Below are 21,018 nucleotides of genomic sequence, written 5' to 3' on the forward strand. Positions count from 1 at the left end.
CGACCGTTTTTTAAAGTAGCAGTTTTAGTTGTTCTTAGAATTGAAAAGTTTCACATAACAGAATTTTTTTTTTTCACAACAGCATAGTTTTACTCATAACAACACGGGTAACGGACCAATGAGGTTCAAGGATTGAGAGAGAAGAAGTAAAATTGTAATGATTCGAACTTCAAATAATCAGCTGTTCAGGCTAATTTAATTGTTGAGTGGTGCTGGGTGCAATTAGTGTTTTGTGCAATATGTTTCCTTGCACCACTCTCAATGGCAATGATAGGTCATAAACAAAAACATAACCTTTTTTAGAAGTTACAAAGGGGCCCCCTAGTCTTGGGGGCCCCAGGCGCTTGCCCCGTCCGCCCATAGGTGTTAAGCCCTGAAAGTTATTAGTAATTTTTAGTAATTAAAACACTGTCATATGTAAAGTAGTGTACCCAAATTGCGTAAATAGTGTTAACGACACTTGTAGAAGTTTTTAAGGCACTCACCAAGGCTCAAACCTTAAATTTTCTACTCGTGTCGTTACCACTATCTTTACGCAATCGTTGTGTAAACTACCTACTATAACAGCTGATTGTTGTATTGTTATTACCTTGATATTTCTTTGTTTAAAAACTGTTGTTCACAGCTTCCATTAGTGGTTAAGAGTGTGTTTCTTTATGTTATGTGTTTCTAAAGTTATGAGCTTCCTACCAATAATTATTAGTGAGTTAAGTGATGTATGGATTTCATAATCTTTGCAACTTATAACTACCGTTGGAAAAAATGCTTATTCTTGATATTTTTTCTAGTCATCACTTATTTTAAAGCTACCGGTATTTAAGATAGAAGATTTAAAATAACCGCCATTTAGGATTGGTACAATTTGTAAATCTGATACTTTGTGCAAAGATTGGACTTACTTTTTACTACTTACGTGCCAAGTTTCAAGTCAATCGCTTAAGGAGTTTGACAGTGTTATGGATTCATTTCTGAAAATCACATACAGATGACACACAGACAGAAAACCAGGCATCTTAGACTCATATTTATACAGTGTTTTTGCATTGTTTTAACCTAAGGAACAAATATACAAAAGGATTCCAGAGATTTCCGGAACACCATGTATATTAATCTATAAATTATATATATATATATATTTATATATATGTTTAAAAATTTTAACAAATAGTGTGTTTGGTCTCTAGGGACATCAAAATGAAAAAGTAAATCGGTCCCGGGCCTAGGTCTTACCAAACCACCTACGGTAATAGCTACTTCCCTAGATAGGGAAATTCGCTAAAACACAATATTAACAAAACTATAATATTAATTTATTAACAGCTGTGTCTAAGGAACATGTCAGCCTTAGTCACTAACAAGACTACAAGATCGCACCACTCATCCATCCTACACTCATCCTTCACTCATACATATTTGGGTTAAAATGTGCACATACATACTGGTGTCCCCATCTTATTTAATTGATATTGATATGTAAACCGACAACTTTGTTCACGTTAAAACATGCTGTCCCGGCCAATTGAAACCATAATGTAAATCTTGAGGCAAATAACTTATTTTCTAAAGCATGAAAATGTCTAGTCCCTATGCAAGATAAAACTAATGAAATACTGATACAAATACATGTACAGTAATAATTAATTAACTTATTCTGCGTCTGATAAAAATTAAATCCTAATCATGTTAAAACTGAAACCAAGAATTAATCACACATTAAAATAATACATAGCAAGATGATTAACAGCAGCTGAATATTATAACAGTAACGGTAGGCCTATTGATCATAAAAGTTAAACCACTTGCCCGAAAGTAACTTGTTTGTATTATTGTTCAAATTGAACTGCCAAAAAACCGCCCAAACCGTATCTGTTCTAATATCTGATCACAGTTACAATAATTTTAACAGCTGTTTCCTCTGATGCATTTAACTCAACAGCTGATCTTATGCCTTTGATGATTATGTGTTAAATATTGCTTCTATAAGGATTAGTCTACATTGTTACTTTGAGATCCCATGGGGCGGACTCCTAGGAGAATTGTTTAACCCCATATCACAACACAAGTGAACTTGGTGGTTAGCACTAACCAATATGGTCTTTATCACCATGCAAAATTTGAAAATAATTGCTTCAGCTGTTAAGACATGTTCTAATAGTGCAGTAAAATAAGAGAAAAATTCCATAAACCTAAAAAAAAATTAGCACAGCCGGGGAATTTGGTACAAATGTTGGGTGTACCTTCCTTTTGAACATACTAAAAGTCCCCTATAGTCAGGTTGGGCAGCAGGAAAATATTTCAGTTCTGGCAGAGAGGCTGCAATTTTAGGTGGTTATAGTATGTTTCTGAACCTAAAACCGCCCAGACCCCAATTTTTAAGGACCTCGGTCGTCCGTAGTGACGTCATCAAAATGGCGGCCGTAAGAGGATGCTGGGTCCCCATGAATTGGCTATAACGACCGAATGCCTGAACCGATTTTCATGAAATTTGGCACACAAGTGCTTGAATACATTATCTCAGCCTGGGTTGAAAATGGTCAAGTTTCATCAAGTCATTTCAAAATGGCGGCCGTTAAAACCTAAAATTAAAAAAAAAACCTTCAGTGTTTTGTGTTCTCAACTCCCTCCAGAGATCTGCAGCAACCTATTCACTTTCCTTGCAATAAAAGGTTGCATTACCGTCTTTGCATTTCATGGAATAGGCAAAATACCCCCACCACAGCAAACCTGCAGATTAAGTGAGTTTCAATTTCTCTGATTTGATTTTCAATTAAATCAATTTCAATAACATTAGGTTTCATGAGTACCTAAGTTTGATGCTACAAGGAGATTAATAAAGCGAGTTTTTTTTAAATATATTAATAGCTTAGTTCAAAATAAATAAATTTGCCAAGTTTCATTAAAATATAATCATAAACAAGCAAACTACAACAGTTTAGGTACTCTCCGTAATAATAACATGGGAATTTTAAATTTACAATGTTTTAAATTTTCTCCGTAACCAATTACCTTATAATACCCCCGCCGCAGCAAACCTGCAGATTTAGCGAATTTCCATTTGCCTGATTGGATTTACTCTAAAATATCTCCTTAAAAATGTCACATTTATTCCCCATTTAAATAGCATTTGTTTAACGAGTACTTAGGTTTGCTGCAACAGGGAGGGTAAAAACGTATTTTTTTATGAAATGTAATAGTTTTTTATGAAATGAATAAATTTTACAAATTTGATCAAAATATGTTCATAAACAAGCAAAATACAACAAATAAATAAAAGGTTTAAAACCTTTTATTTATTTGTCAATCAATTGGTCCGGAAACACCACAACAAAATATGAAAATACAACAGTTTACTTATTCTCCATAAGAATAACATGGGAATTTTAAATTTTAATATTTTTTGGAATTTTCTCGGTTACCGTTAGGCACATAATGACACTTCAATATACTAAATTATTTGTTTTTTTAGCTCCACAATATTGTTTGGAAAGAAATTGCTAAATCTTATGTTTTTTGGGTCCAAAATGGGAAAAACTAAATTTCACCCCATAAAATCCCCCATAAACCCCCGTTCCCATAGTCAGATCATGCTGGTTCGAATAAAAAAAAATAATTGGTATCTTCTACCTTACATACATACCAACATTCATAAAAGTTCAATCAAAATTATCAAAGGATAAAATAATGAAATGTATAATTAAATTTACAAGTTCAACAAGGCCAATATATAATAAATTTATTTTATTTTATTTTTATTGGCCTTGTTGAACTTGTAAATTTAATTATACTTTTAAGTATTAATTGCCAATATCTCCAATATGAGTTATAAAGGATAAAATGTTAATGAAAAACATATAAAATGATGGATATCTATTAACGAAGCGATTTTGTAAAAAAAATTTATTCCTTATGTTCTTCTTATTTTGATCCAATGAATCAATTCGTAAACTTTGTCCCTACCTTTTTTGAACACACTGTATATGTGTGTGTCCGTTAGCAAAAATTGTCCGATCTTAATGAAATTTTGCAAAAACGTGTAAACCAACGTTTCTTCGAACAAGTTCGCGAACCAGCGTGGTAGGACCATGGCAACAGGGTTTTTGGGGTGATTTAAGGGGTAAAAATTGGGTTTTCTTATGTTCGAACCTCATGTTTGACCCTCAAAACATGAAATTCCCTAATTTTTCTCTAAACTATTTTTAAGATCTTAATCAAACAAATAATTTAGTGAATTGAAGTGTTTTTATGAGGTCATTGGTTGCGGAGAAAATTCAAAATATTGTAAATTTAAAACTCCTATGTTATTATTACGGACAGTACATAAACTGTTGTAGTTTGCATGTTTATGATTACATTTTTTGAAACATGGCAAATTTATTTATTTTAAACTAAGCTGTTAATATATTAATAAAAACTCACTTTAGTAATCTCCTTGTAGCAGCAAACCTAGGTACTCATGAAACCTAATGTTATTGAAATTGATTTAATTGAAAATCAAATCAGAGAAATTGAAACTCACTTAATCTGCAGGTTTGCTGTGGTGGGGGTATTTTGCCTATTCCATGAAATGCAGAGACGGTAATGCAACCTTTTATTGCAAGGAAAGTGAATAGGTTGCTGCAGATCTCTGGAGGGAGTTGAGAACACAAAACACTGAAAGATTATTTTTTATTTTTTAGCTTTTAACGGCCGCCATTTTAAAACGACTTTATCAAACTCGACCATTGGCAACTTGGGCCAAGATAATGTAGGTATTAAAGTATTTGTGTGCTAAATTTCATAAAAATCGGTTCAGGCATTCGGTCATTTAGCCAATTCATGGCGACCCAGCATCCTCTTACGGCCGCCATTTTGATTACGTCATTACGGACGACCGAGGTCCTTAAAAATTGGGGTTTGGGCGGTTTTAGGTTCAGAAACTTGTATACTATAACCACCTAAAATTGCAGCCTCTCTGCCAGAACTGAAATATTCTGCCACTATATGCAGCTATACGACCCCACTACTAAAATTGAAGCTGTGCTACGGCCGCCATATTCGAAAATGGCGGCATATTTCTGTATTTTTCGCTATGGTGACTTTATTATTAGAGATACAGGAAAAAGCTAAATATACAAAATGTGGGTCATCTAAAAATACAAATTTTTTGTATTTACCATCTTTCTCTAAACCCAACGGCGTTTGAGTTATTTGTTATTAAGTATATTTAGTTTTTTCTGTTTATCAAAAATAGGTGAAACACATGGAAATTGACCGTTACTTTAAAGGATTATGATAATTTATCCCATTTAGTTAAATAGTGTGATACTACGAGGGTTGTTTTTTTTCAACCTCCGATAGGCTATGAACAAAAGACAAGTTCAAATTAAACATTAAATTTATTACCAAAAGTTTGGTCCATTTATGGTTACTTTTTGACATAATCACCAAAGAGATTGAGACATTTGCTATATCTGTGCACCAGCTTTTTAATACCCTCTTCAAGAAAAGTGGCCGCCAGTACATTCCAAAAAACAAAAAAATCAAAAAACAAAAACATGTCAAAAAAATAAAAAAATCAAAAAAAAAATTACTGTCGTTTCAGATGACTTGGTTCAACAGTTTGACAGGATGGTTAAATAAACCACAGATTCACCATTATTGCTTTGTTTACTGAATTTCTAGAAATTTTAAAGTCTTTTTTTATTTTTTCTTAATTTTTTTATTTTTTTGAAATTTTTTGTTTTTTGATTTTTTTTTGTTTTTTGAATGTACTGGCGGCCACTTTTCTTGAAGAGGGTATTAAAAAGCTGGTGCACAGATATAGCAAATGTCTCAATCTCTTTGGTGATTATGTCAAAAAGTAACCATAAATGGACCAAACTTTTGGTAATAAATTTAATGTTTTATATGAACTTGTCTTTTGTTCATAGCCTATCGGAGGTTGAAAAAAAACAACCCTCGTATAAAATCTCAAAATTTAAGCTTATTTTATGAGTAAAACCACTCCACCACAGCAAACCTGCAGACTCAGCAAATTTCCTTTTTATGGATATTTTATTAAATGTATATAAATAAAATTAGTTTCAACAGGTTGCTTCAACCTAGGTTTGCTGCTACAGGTAGGTTATTATAGTGTTTTTTTGTAAGTAAAATATCAATAACTTAAGTATAAAATAATTAATTTTCCAAGCTTGATCATAATAAATCTATAAACAAACAAACTACATACAACAGTTAACTAATTCATAAGAATAGCATGGTAGTTTAAGATTTACAATTTACAAATTTAAATATACAAATTTTGGTTGTGTTTACTAAAAATATGGCGATTATTCGTCACGATTCGAATACTAACCGAAGGGGATTTTAAAAGGAGATGAAGCAATTTATATAAGTACTGTAATATTAACTCGTACCAAGTATAGGAAATATTGTATGCAGTGAGGTAATCAACCATAAGTATGCAATAGTCATATTAATATTTTATACTCATTTTTACCCATTTAATAAATTAACATTTTAATATTTTGATGGCACTACCACTATCACTCTGATATCAACTAAATGGGATGAATAATTGTCGTAAACCTTGAAAGTAACCGTCGATTGCGATGGGTTTCACCGATTTTTTATAAATAAAACTAACTATACTTCGTTTTCAAACTATACTTCAAACCATACTTAATTAGTCACCAACACGAACTAGACACGAAGAACAGCCTTCCAAATTTACAATGGGATGTCAAGTATAGTTAGTTAGTGTGGTGGAGTCATCAAAATACTAAAATGTTAACTATTAAATGGGTAAAAAATGAGGATAAAATATTAATATGACTATTGCATACTTTACAAAATATGGTAGATTACCTCACTGCATATCTTCGGTGCTTGGTACGAATTAATATTACTTAAATAACAGGCTCCATCTCCTTTTGAAAACCCATTTGGTTAATATTCTAATCGTGACGAATAATCGCCACCTTTTTAGTAAACACAACCAAAATTTTTATATTCAAATTTGTAAATTTTAAATTTTAAACTCCCATGCTAATGAATTATGAATTAGTTAACTGTTGTAGTTTGCTTGTTTATAGATATTATGATCGAATTTGGAAAATTAGTTATTTTATACTAAGTTATTGATATTTTACTTAAAAAAACACACTATAATAACCTACCTGTAGCAGCAAACCTAGGTACCTGTTGAACCTAATTTTATTAATATACATTTAATAAAAAATCCAATCAAATGGAAATTTGCTGAGTCTGCAGGTTTGCTGTGGTGGTGGTGGAGTGGTTTTAATTCAAAATTCAAAATTCTTTATTGAGTGCTCTTATACAGCTTAACAGCCAATTACATAAGGCACTAATACACAATAACATAAATTACATGCATGACAACTACCCTACAGCAAACAGCATACAAATTTGACACATGCACATAAAAAAAAATATTAATAATAGAAATAGTTTGAAACTGGTTTTAAATAACTATATTACTTATAGATAAATGAATAAATAAATTACTGATAAATAAATAAATCTATATGCACTAACAAAGAACCATAAATAAACAATAATATGCAACATGCAACCAGCAAACATGACTAATTGGCACTTTTCATTAAAAATTATTTATATTACTATTTAATTTAAATCTAAACATACTTAAAGAATCATTAAAGATATCCACTTCTCGGCAAGACAAATTATATAACCTACACATGTTGTTTAGAGGCGAATAGAAGCCCAAATTAGTTCTTGAATATGGTATAAAAAACAAATTTGCATTTCGTGAGGTGAGGCGAGGAACAGCAAAGCTGATACATGAAGCTAAATCACTATTGTCAACGCTACCATCCAAAAGTTTATATAAGAAAAGTAATGCATTTAATTTACTTCTTTTTGTTAGGCTAGGGACTTCAAAAATATCTAATAACTCAGAATATGGCATCAAATTAGTATAAAATCCAAAAGCTTTATAAAATAAAAATTTTTAAAATTTCTTCTGAATGTTCTCAATCATATCTGAAAGATAATTTACATGAGGATACCAGATCAATGCTCCATACTCAAGTTTAGATCGAACCAGAGAAAAGAATAACAACTTTAAAGATGTGGGGTTCTCAAAATATATACTTGACCTCTTTATAAATCCTATTAATGAGTATGAAGCTTTACATAATGCAATCACATGATCATTAAATGAAAACTTTGAATCAAAAATTACTCCTAGATCTTTCATTGATGACTTTCTGTCCAATATTATGTCTTCCATTTTATAATCAAACATTATTTGAAATTTAGGTGTTTTTCTTGTATAGGAAACTACTGAGCACTTAGAAACATTGAATTTTAAATGCTTCCTACTCCAAATGATCAAGGAATCTATGTCTTGCTGCAACTCATAACAGTCATGTACATCATCAATTGTTTTATATAATTTCAAATCATCTGCATATAATAAAACTTGACTATTTTTGACATAATTTTGTATGTCATTAATAAATATTATGAAAAGCAAAGGTCCTAAATTTGATCCTTGAGGAACACCTGATCCGACTACAAGTTTCTCTGAGATATATCCATCACAACAAACATATTGCTTTCTTTTATACAGATATGAACTAAAAAACTCTACAAGTGATGGAGTTAATCCAAAATAATTTAACTTTGATAGCAGAGTTAAATGATCAACTTTATCAAAAGCCTTTTCAAAGTCAGTGTAAATAACATCAACTTGTTGGTTATTGTCAATTTTAGTGCAACAAAACTGTGAAAAACTCAACAAATTTGAATTAATTGATCTCTTGGGGAAAAATCCATGTTGATATCTACTAATATATTTTTTAACATGAGAAAAAAGTCTGTTATAAATAATTGATTCAAATATCTTGGCTGGAGATGATAAAATAGCTATTGGTCTATGATTTGAAATGTCATTACTTGCACCTTTTTTAGGGACGGGGACAATCTTAGCTAGTTTCCAACAACTAGGAAAATAATAAGGAAATAAGGAAAATAATTTACTCATAAAATAAGCTTAAATTTTAAGATTTTATAGTGGCACACTATTTAACTAAATGGGATAAATTATCATAATCCTATTATCATAAGTTATTATGAAAATAACGGTCAATTTCCATGTGTTTCACCTATTTTTGATAAATAGAAAAAACTAAATATACTTATTAACAAATAACTCAAACACCGTTGGGTTTAGAGAAAGATGGTAAATACAAAAAATGTGTATCTTTAGATGACCTACATTTTGTATATTTAGCTTTTTCCTGTATCTCTAATAATAAAGTCACCATAGCGAAAAATACAGAAATTTGCCGCCATTTTCCAACATGGCGGCCGTAGCACAGCTTCAAATTTAGGGGACTTTTAGTATGTTCAAATGGAAGGTACACCCAACATCTGTACCAAATTCCCCGGTTGTGCTAATTTTTTTTGGGTCAAAACATATTTTTATTGTACTATAAGTTCACTTGTAACTTAAAGCAATCACAATTTCTTTGCTGATTACTTAATTAGTGATAGTCATCTTGAAAAACATATTGAATTTTTGGTACTTCAATTAAGGAAGTCCAGCAAGCTATCCTGGAAATCACCAAAGATTTTAAAATATTAAGTTATTTAATTGAAAGAAAATAAGTTTTTAATTAATTTATGTTTTATACTAGGAATTGTAAGTATTCATCAATTTGGGAGAACCTATTAGTAAAATCCTGTTGACAGTAATTATTAATTAATAGTTAATATTAGTAGTGTAATTGCTAGTTAAGGATTCTGTTATAATATTAGAAAATATCTGAGAACCCTCTTTGCAGCAATCCAGTGTTGTTTTCCAAAGCAATAGTTATACAGGGCGATTGGTACTCATCAGTGTGACAAAAACTTTTTGGTGTAAGTACAAAGTTAATGAAGTGTGATGATGCATATAAGAGGTTCCAAGTCTAAAAATTGGCTTCCCAAATAATTATTTTAAGTTTTTTCAAAAATAACCATGTTTTTAAACTTAATACAGCAATTTTTTAATTGCCTGTAAAAGGGTCTGAGTAGATAATGTCATTTTCGTGTTTTCCATTAAATTTTGAATAAGGATAATAGAAAATGACGGAGGATCAATAGTAAAAACTCCATTGTAAATAGATTTAAAAATAAAAATTAAGGTGTTTGATAAAATGGTCTATTGAATTATTTTACACCCTGTATACAGGAAGGTTGCCAAATATGTTAATAACTGTGCCATTTTATAAGCTCTCCAACGATATGCTACACTATTAAAGTTTTTTTGTTTGTTTTAGTGATTTGAGTACTAGAAAACAGGGAACTGTTTTACTGTTTTTACTGCTCAAAACGAAACAAAAATACAAGTTTTGGTTAATACATGCCGACTTTCTTTGTTTTAAATGTTAAAGACACCATGTTTTGGACTCTTTAAACCACCAAAGCGTACTAGCGTAAGCAGACCTAAAAGCTTTTTAAAGCTCAATAGTGTAGCATATGGTTTAAAAGCTTATAAAGTGGCACAGTTTTTAATATTTGGCCACCTTCCTGTATACAGGGTGTAATTTTTGTATGGGTAGTTACAATCTTTTTCATGTCCTTTGTCCAATTTTAGACTGGTGTTATACAGGGTGATTGATATAAGTGTGCCAGCTGTTTTATTCGAAAACTATAAGAGACTAGGTGAAACCCGTCGAAATCGACGGTTACTTTCAAGGCTTACGTTAATTCATCTAACTGCGATAAATTGGGTGAAATATACATATTTTGAGCATTTAGAATTGTTTAAAGAGTAATAAGTGTAAAAAAATAATGATATTAATTGCGTTAGTTGCCAAATTTGGTTGATCATTCAATGAATAAAATATTCCCCATACCATACGTCATCGGAGTTATTATAAGTATGTTATATGGTATCTCTTCCTTTGGAAGAACCTTTAAATAGTATCAAAATCGTATTGGTGGATCTTTTGTAGTTAAACACTTCTGTAATTTCTTCAGCGTAATATGATTTTATTTTAAAAGAAAATATTTTTGGGAAGACATATTCTAACTTCAAACGGAGGTATATCCGTTACAGTGTAAGTTTGATTTTTTCTTCGTCACGTCGCGTCAGTTCATATGGTACTTCTGTGCCAATGAATGAACCTTCTAGCATCGTTTTGAGAAATTGATTGTGGGGTTCCTGTTAGAGCTGGAATTCTTTGACATGGGGATGTCAGTTAGTTGTCTCAGCCTTATCAATAACATAAAGTTGTCAATATAATCTCTCTACGGAATGTTAGGTGTAGTGGAATACTTGAAGTGAAGTTGGCTTTTATTCTTGAACTGTTAGGGGCCTCCTAGTTCATATGGTCTTGAGGCTTCATTGGCAATAAATAATGCAAATAACATAGCAATGGGACATTTCCAAAAAGCAAAAATGCTGTAAATTGGCTGTTACGTATATAAGTGAAAATTTAAAAACGTACGTTTTCATGTCCCTGGCCTTTTACTTCGTAGATACTGGATTTGTAGTTTATTATTATGTGTTTTAATATTTTTTGGGACGGGGGCAACATGTTACACACATTTATTTGGTTTTAAATAGGTTCTAGGTATTTTTTTAGTATTTTTAAAGTCTCGAAATTCACGACCATGACGTGTCCCTAGGGTACATTTTCCAACTTTCACGCTGTTTTTAGACTAATTATTCATGCCGAAATATATAAAGCCATATTTTTATGTCATCAATGGTTATTAAACTTACAAAAAAGGAGCATATTATAATTTTATTGTCATTACAAACTGACTACCATGACAAAATAAGTCTGTCCCTCGATTTGGCGTCACGACCATTTGGGGAAAATTTTCAACTTTGGAGCACGACAGTGGCAAGCCTGGCGTCGATGGAGTCAGTTGGTTTTAGAGACTAGTTCGGGGTGTACGTCAGGATTGTAGTGCCGGTCGTTTTGAGTTGAAAGGAGGAATTACAAGATTAATAAAGGAAAGATTGTGTTTTTTGTAATTTTGGTGTGTCTATGAACTTAGTCATTCGATGAAGTAGACATGGTGTTAATTTTTGTTTATAAGATATTTCAATTGCTAGATTAACCTAGAAGTCCACTTTGTATCCTCGAACATGAGGTGCAGGGCTACCGCCAGAACAGAGCCAAATAACTCGTAATTTCACGACCAAAGTTTCACGACCATCGCGGGTTTTTTCACGACCAATCCAGCCTTATGGATTATAGTGTGTTTGGTCGTGACAATAACTTTAATATAATTGTAAATTGAACAGTTTAGTGCAATTGAAACACATATTTTTATTATAACTAACAGGATAATTGAAGGATTGTTTAGAAAGATTTAGATTATTCCAGACAATTCACGACCGTACTGCTTGTCCCTGACCATCACGTTTATGATTTCTATCATAAAAATTTCAAAAATTAAAATATCGTCATATTTCAATGTTTTATACACAAAAGAAGCATACCTCTATACAAACATAACGATTTTTCGGGTCTCAGGTAAGTTTTTTCGGAGTTATACAAACTTAAAAAGATTTTATTGGCTTTTTTCAATTTTTTGAGTTTTTTTATTTTTTCCTAGAAAGACCAAATATTCCAAAAGTTCAGTGACCTTTTTATTGTATAATGGTCATAAAAGTAAATTAGTTTATAGCAAAACATAGTTATAAAAATAATATTAACTATTTTTAATATTCATTTAAACGTCCGTTATGGTCGTGACAGGATTTTGTGTTTTTCCACTAAAGATGCTCTTTTAAAAAGAAACTACCAAACATATTGCGTTACCATGGACATTTTATGAAACTTCAAATGTTAATGAAATAAAAAAAATAATAAAAGTTTTGAAAAAAGGGGAAGAAAATTGCAAAATGCTTTTCTGAAAACGTAAGTTTTTAAATTTTCACTCATATATTGACGTTTACATATTGTTAATCAACGTATCTTATAAAGGATTATGTAATCTAGTTTAAAAGGAATATGACCTTTCTGTCATGACAGGAGCTTCTCAAATAGTATTTGCTCTTTATACCATATTTTACAGCCAAAATGTTGTGTTATTTTCAATAATGTTACCAACCCAGTGCGCCAAAGTCCGTAATATAGGCAGGTGCAAATAATTTGTCAAGATGGGTACCATTTTAGGCAAGGTTTCTTTGATTGGATTTCATTAGGCACGATAAGAGCAGATATTTCTACATAAGTATTTGATGTGTAGAATAATATGATAAAATGTAGGCAAAAGTGGTGAAAAAGGCAGACACCAACCCGTGCAATAGATATAAGATAGTTCAATAAGAAATAATTTAAGAATTGCTGTGATAAAAAGGATTTTCCACTGATTTCGTAAAGGAACGTTATATTGCAAAACATGACGTGATAAAGAAGACAATCAATTTCAAAATCAGAAAATAACATTGCAAATACTTATTTGGTAGAATTCAGTAACTCCCAATAAATGTGTGTTGTTTGAAATACATTTAAAAAATGAACAGCTGTTTCATTAAAAAGTATTATTCATGGCCAAAATGTAAACAACTCTGTGGAGGGATCTTTAAAGGCTTCTGGGGCAGAGTCCTAAGGGATTTCGCTAAGTTTTTCTTTTGATAACTCATCTACAGACCAAGACCTTTCTTTGGATACCTCTACCAAGTTTCTACGCCCAGCCGTTCTCTCAAATTAGTGGGTACAAAGTTTCCAATTAAATATTTAGATTCCCCCATGTTAAACTTATGGGAGAAACTCCAACTTTGATGGCCTGTGGGGCAAAGCCCGAGGATTTTTATTACATGAATTGGTGAAAGGGGGCGTCTAGACAAAAAATACTTTATTTTGACACGTCGTTTGTAAAAATCCGTCCACTATTAACGGAGGAGTAGTGTTTCGTAGAAATTGCCTTCACGTATTATACAGTATATAAGGATTTCAAAATAAGTTAAATGGTTAGTGCCTTGGATTTTTATTTTTTAAATTGTAGTGAAGTCAAAAAAAATATTTTAGCCACAATTTTTTCAATATGGCAGCCAGCTTTGATTTTTCTTATGGAACACCCTATATTTTATGATGTATTCCAGTAGGAAATGTAATTTTAAGACAATTTTACATGTGTTTTTTTTTTCATAAACCTAACCGTTTCAAAGATAATAATGGTTAAAGTTTTGAAATTTTGGGATGAGAAAGAGTTTCGATAGAGGCCTAAGCAAACATACCAGCTGTTTTATTCTAAAACTATTTGAAATTTCACAACTTTAACCATTATTATCTTTGAAACGGTTAGGTTTATGAAAAAACCCAAGAGTAAAATTGTCTTAAAATTACATTTCCTACCAGAATACATCATAAAATACAGAGTGTCCCATAAGAAAAATCAAAGTTGGCGGACATATTGGAAAAATGGCAGCAAAAATATTTTTTCGACTTGACTACAATTTTTAAAATAAAAAAATCCAAGGCACTTACCATTTAACTTTTTTTGATATCTCTTATAGTTTTCGAATAAAACAGCTGGCACACTTATATCAATCACCCTGTATAGTGGAGTTACAGCTGGTTTGCAGTCAGTCATATTGAATTTTTTAAGGACTTTATTTATGTACTTCCTTTGTGACATTGATGATATCCTTCCATCCTGTCTGGTGAACTCTAGCCCCAGACAATAGCTTAGATCACCTTAATCTCTAATTTCAAAAGTTTTCATGAGCTGGGCTTTGATGTAATTACGGTACCTTTGGTTCTTTGTAGCAATTAAAATGTCATCTACATACACACAGATTTTTGTTTTGCATCCACCTACTGTTGAAATGTACTTCAATGCCAAGGATCAGCTTGAAATGGTGTGAATTTTAGTTCCTTTAGTTTTTCATCAAGCTTCATATACCATTGTCTTCCTGATTGTTTTAAACCATAAACTGCCTTTTTCAGTAGACAAACTTTTTGTTTTTAGAATTGTTTAATTAAGCCAGTAATCATTTTCTTTGTTTTGTTGAGTATTATCTTCATTGTCACTTTCATCCACCATTATTTCTTGGAGGTATCTCTCAAAGTTGTTAGGAAGTTCCATGTAAACTTTTTCTTTTATTTCTCAATTTAGAAAAAGCAGTTGAAACGTCCATTTGATCAATACTTAGATCATCTTCAACAGCGAGTCCAACCATAAGTCTTATTGAACTTAGCTTTGCTACCGGAGCAAAAGTTTCATCAAAGTCAATGCCTGGTTTTTGTGCAAATCCTTTTGCTACCAAACAAGTTTTTCTTCTTTCTAGCTCTCCATTGTTTGGTTTTAGTATCTTCTTTAATACCATTTTACATCCAATTACGTTCATTTCTTTGTTTCTATCCTCCAGCACCCAAGTTTCATTTTTTAAATGAGCTTTTATTTAATCTTGTATTGCTTCATTTTTTCCTCTGAAGATTCTAAAGTGGAATCTTCATTGCAGATAGCTGACATTTGATAATCTTTTGTCCACAGAGGAGGTATTCTTTGCCTTTTTTGTGGTACCCATATTTCATCAGTGTCTAAGTGTCCACCTTGGTGAGTCATCAGGTTGATTTTCAATATCATCTTCGAAAATAAAATTGTTTTCCATTTCACTGTCATTTTATTCTTCAATTACAGTGTCAAAATCAGACTGGTCATCATTTATTTCTCCTGTATGATCGGAATAATGCAAAAATCTTGATCTTTTGTATCATTTTCTTTTGTTTAATTTTCCTCGAGGAGATTGTAGTCATCTTTGTAACGGTCAAATATTGAGAGTAGCAGTGTTTACCAGATTGGCCGGCGTAAATTATCGTACAAGTAGTCCAAAATTATCGTATTTGGGGCAAATTATCGTACACACAATTTTCTTTTATATTATAATGTAAAACAAGCAAGTCGATGATGGAATGACCGAAATTTTACTCTATTTGTCTCTGCCACTCACCGTTTTTGCTCTACCAGCCTACCACTGAGCTAGAAAAATATAAATTATACCGGAGGCAGCACACTATCACACACACACGGAATCTGCATCTCTGCTAGAAAAATATTGAAACGCTGTAAAATGATGGTATTTTGATGGTATTTTTGGTTCTCAACTGGAAAAATCAACCAGCTCATTGCTTTATTTCATTCCCCTACTGCCAATGTACTGAGTACAATAGTTAATTGAAGGTACAACGAAATCTACCCCTAGTACAAATGGCGGCCAACTTCTCTCTAAATTCTCCTATAAACACTTAGGCCCAGCGCACACGGTGTGACTGTTTTACAACAACTGTTGCAAACCACAACAGAGATGCGTCTGGAACCAGTTTGCATCTGAAACAAAACTTCTGTCCGCACACAGTGTGACTGTTTTACAACTACAGTTGCGTCTATTGTGCAATCAGTGGAGTGCAAATTTAGTGCAGTTACGATGTTTTAAGGCCTTAAGTGTGCTTACTACGTCGGACTCAGACGAAGAAGACGTTATTAGCTATTATCAATACCGAAGACAGCGAAGGGTACTGAGAGAGCATTGGGTTCACCTTTATTTGAGCAAGAATGTTAGTACTAGGCTGTTTGTAGCAGCTAGAGCTAGTCGGATAGGAAATTATAAACACTAATAACACTATACGGCCGTCAAAATACCACCAAACTACCACCAAAATACCACCAAACACCACAAAACACCCCTTGGTCTCGTGCAACTGAAGTCTGCAACGCAACTGCAACGTCGGGCCCACGGTTGCATGCAACTGGTTTGAAATGTTTTTTGAAATCGCATACAACCAGTTGCGTCGTGTGCGCTTCCCCACTGAAATACATTGCCGAGGTCACAAAACAGTTACACTCGCAACTAGTTTGCAACGAAAGTTGTAAAACAGTCACACCGTGTGCGCTGGGCCTTAAGTTGGTAGCAATTGGGCCCTCTCTAACACAGCTGATGCCTTTGCAAGGTTGCCAGATCGAACAGCAAATTTTAAAACTAAATACTATTATTATTACCACTAACCCTGGACATACTCAATTAGATTAGCTATCCGAGGCCGACAGTACAATTTTGTCCCAGGACGAAATTGCACCGTCACATCTTCATTTCTTTCAAAGTACATTTTTGAAAGAACTTTCACATCTCTTGCAGTTTCATACTGCATACTGCATTAATAATTAATCATAATATGTTTTTAATGCAGACTAAATTTGTTATTAGATGGGTTGGGTGTATTATAAAATGTAATAACCAACAGTTGCTGACTTCGGTTCAAGGGTTTGATTCCTGCCAAATCAAAAAAGTTTGAGAGCCTTAGACTGGTTTCTGTCAAAAGCGGTTGTTTGTAAAAAAATTCCTCTAGCTTAGAAACTAAAAAGAAATCAATAGATATGATACCCTTTATCACTGCCATAAAATTTAATTTTAAATTTCATAATTTATAATGTCTGGATCACATTTTATACAAATACATGGTGTAATTTTTTTTAAATCTTTACTTATTCTGAGTATTTTTACAAAAAACTAAATATTTTTAAGTATTCATATTTATGATTTTAAGAAGCTATTAAATGATTAATAGAGTACAAAAATAGTTTAGTCAAAATAGGGTACTTTATAAATGTTTAATAAATAACATTGAGTCATCACTAATGACAAATTTATTTAATAGCTTGATATCAATTAAAAGCTGCAGAAATACCCCTTCCCCCTCTAATGGGAGTTAAGATGTGATCCATTAAACACTGAATGACATGGTGAGGTAGCAATACAATCATCATCATCATCATCATCATTGCCATCACCATCATCATTATCATCAAAAACACATCAGGCTGTGGCTTGCCTTCTCAGTGCAGTCCAGTATTGTGTATGGTGAGGTTATCCATTTGACCAGACTCTTGGAGTGACATAAAGTTGATTAAGGTAAGTTTTGAAAATAAAATTACCCCCACCACAGCAAACCTGCAGACTAGACGACCTTCCATTGACTTGCTAGATTTCCACTAAAATATTCTCTTAAAATTGTCAGATTTGTTTAATATTTAACTAAAATTAGTTTAAGGGAGTGGAGTGCTTAGGTTTTGCTGCTGCAGGGAAGGTAGTAAGGTAATAAGTGTAAGAAAGGGCCATGTGGCCCTAACTTTGCCCATGTAAATAAATGATTTTTTATTTAATTTCATTTAAAAAACGTGTTTTTTTTTCAATTATTGAAATGTTGATAGCTTATGAAACAAACAAATTTTGCAAAATTTGATCAAAATATATCCGGAAACAAGAAAACTACAACAGATTTATTCTCCATAACAATAACATGGGAATTTTAAATAAACAGGTATTAGGAATTTGGAATACCGTACTGTATTAGGAAAACACTTCAGTGTTTTTAAGCTCTACAAAGAGTTACAAAATAAATTTTAAAATTTATGTTTTCAGGGTTAAAAGGGCAAAAACCAACTTTTACTTCATTTAACTCATAAACTCATAAGCCGACCATACAAGTTCGAAAACTTGTTTGAAAAACTGTATGTTCACATGTTTGTACCAAATTATATATAAAATTCTAATGATAATTTTGAGTAATAATGCTAACAGACACATAAATATAATATATATATACAATGGTGTTTTTGGCCAATGGATACATCAATATTAAAAAAGTAAACCAGTCCCGGGACTAAGTCTTACCATGAGACCTAGGGTAATACAGTAGCTTATTCCCTATGAGAAATTCATTTAAAATGTTCACTTGGTTGATGGCATTCAATATGATAAAATAGTGCACCTGTTGCTCGAATTCGAGCAATTGCAAGGTATTACAGGCGTTCAAAACGTATAGCAGTCACAATTTCCTATGACTTAAAAGAGTCAACTCAAATAAGATGTAATCAATCACTCCACTCCAATTATCGAATCTGGAAACGAACTCACTCTGAAAACGAACACTCTTGACAGTATCATGTGTTTACTATGAACAGCTATAATTAATACAAATTATTCATCTGTTTAAGTAAACAAAATCCTTTCTCAATAAGAGATACATTGGGGTTTTGATGGCCTGTGGGGCAAAAGCCCGAGAACTTTTATTACAGGAATTGGTGAAAGGGGCATTGTTTGTAAAAATCCATCCGTTATTAACGGAGGAGTAGTGTTTCGTAGAAATCACCTTCATGTATTATATATAAGGATGTTACCGTACCTAAAAATCTAAAACAAACGTTTGACTAGAGTCATTAAATAAAATAATTGTGTATTTGTAAGAGAGGTTCAAGAGTGAAAACTTGTGAAATTAATGTCCTAAAACATGTTTTTGTATTTATTACAAAAATGACCATTATTAAAGGCTTTATAAGTAAAACTATACCTTGATCTTGATTGCATTCTAAATTTCATTTCTTCATTTGTCACTGTTATTATCAAAATATATTCAGTAGGTAAACAACAATATACTAGTTGTAGGCTCACTAGCAGAGTATCTGTCCTTCGTACGGGGTTGGCAATGGGGTTCCTTATAAGTATAAAATGCTTATTGCAGTTATACTCGTGCTATGCATTTGCAATGATGGAGGACACAGTTTGAGAAAATTTGGTTCTTTTAATTTACAGTATGCTATAGTATAACACATCTACCATAGCTGTTCTACCACTGTACGGTACCTAAACAATAGCAAAAGTTCATTATCAAACATTCGCACAAAAATACATAATAAAACAACTCTAAACAATCCTACTTAGACAGTTCTTATTGATTGCGTATTAAAGTTTTTTTTGTTTTTTTTCTGCGCAATCTAGACATATGAGAAGAAGGTCTTTTTATTTATATTCTGTTATTTGTCTTTTTGGGTCAATAACGGAAATTGAAACGCTTAATTTTGAGTGCCATCATTGCAGGTATTTGTGAAAGTCAGTAAAATATTCTCTTTTGATTAATCGACGACAACCCATGATTCTTTCGGATTTAATTAGATTTTTTATATATAGTAAAATATTGATTTGGTTGATTTGAAAATGATACTACTTTGTGTATCGACATAAAAGTGTGGCAATGAGTGCACCACGTGTGTATTCCTTGACCAACGACTGCTTCTTTAAGCTCTGTACTGCTACAAAATTTAGAGACTGTCCCTGGGATTTACTAGTGTCTATGACAAACGAAGAAATAGCTGAGAACTGGAGGGTTCATTCGAGAGCAAGCAAGAGAATTAAATGTTCTCAGTGTGATCCTAGTAATCAGTATTTATTTGCCAGATGATGAGCCCGTTCTCACACTCCATAGTGTTACGATACACTATTTTCATGCGCATGCGCATTTTCCTTAATCAAGACGTGTTACAGGTTGGAACAAAACAAAGGTTAGGTTGGATACAATATGTAATATGCTATTAGAGACTATAAACCCTACAGAATAATTAATTAAGAATACCCTTGGCCCTTGGGACAAATTCAATGTGTTATATCCACTACCACAGATAAAACTTAATTAAAATTTATAATATACAAGTTCTCCGGCTGTACAAGACACCTATTTATATACACAATTTACTCCACAAAATCCAATAGTCTGTGGCATTATGCAGGGTCGCTGAAGTGAAAGCACAGCAATAAATAAAAGTAAGTCTGTCTACCTTGGTTTGATGATCTCTATGAAGTCCTTGGGTTTCCGAGGACAAGTTTGGGTTATAATTGTCCAAACTGAATCCAACTCATATATATTATATTCCAATTTACATTATATTCCAGCTTCGTTTACATCAATAGCGAGACATGAGATCCTTTGTAGGCTATACATTTATACATAAGAAGCCTGAAATAACCCATAATATAAATAACAACTGTCTTATTGATAATCTCATTGAAAATAAGCATTTTTAATCAAACATTTTTTTATAAGTAAACAATGCAACTCAAAAGTCTTTTGTGAACAATATAAGACATTTCATTATTTTATTTTAATGAAACATTATTTAATTTAAACATGCATCAAGAATTCATTATTTTTTTAACACTCAAAAATCATGAATGACATTACAAAATATAGGTAGCTTTTTTATAGGAAG

Source organism: Macrosteles quadrilineatus, unplaced genomic scaffold, assembly GCF_028750875.1.
Source record: "Macrosteles quadrilineatus isolate MER2022 unplaced genomic scaffold, UCM_ALF_1.0 Scaffold_1__1_contigs__length_201487025, whole genome shotgun sequence".
NCBI classification, from domain to species: domain Eukaryota; kingdom Metazoa; phylum Arthropoda; class Insecta; order Hemiptera; family Cicadellidae; genus Macrosteles; species Macrosteles quadrilineatus.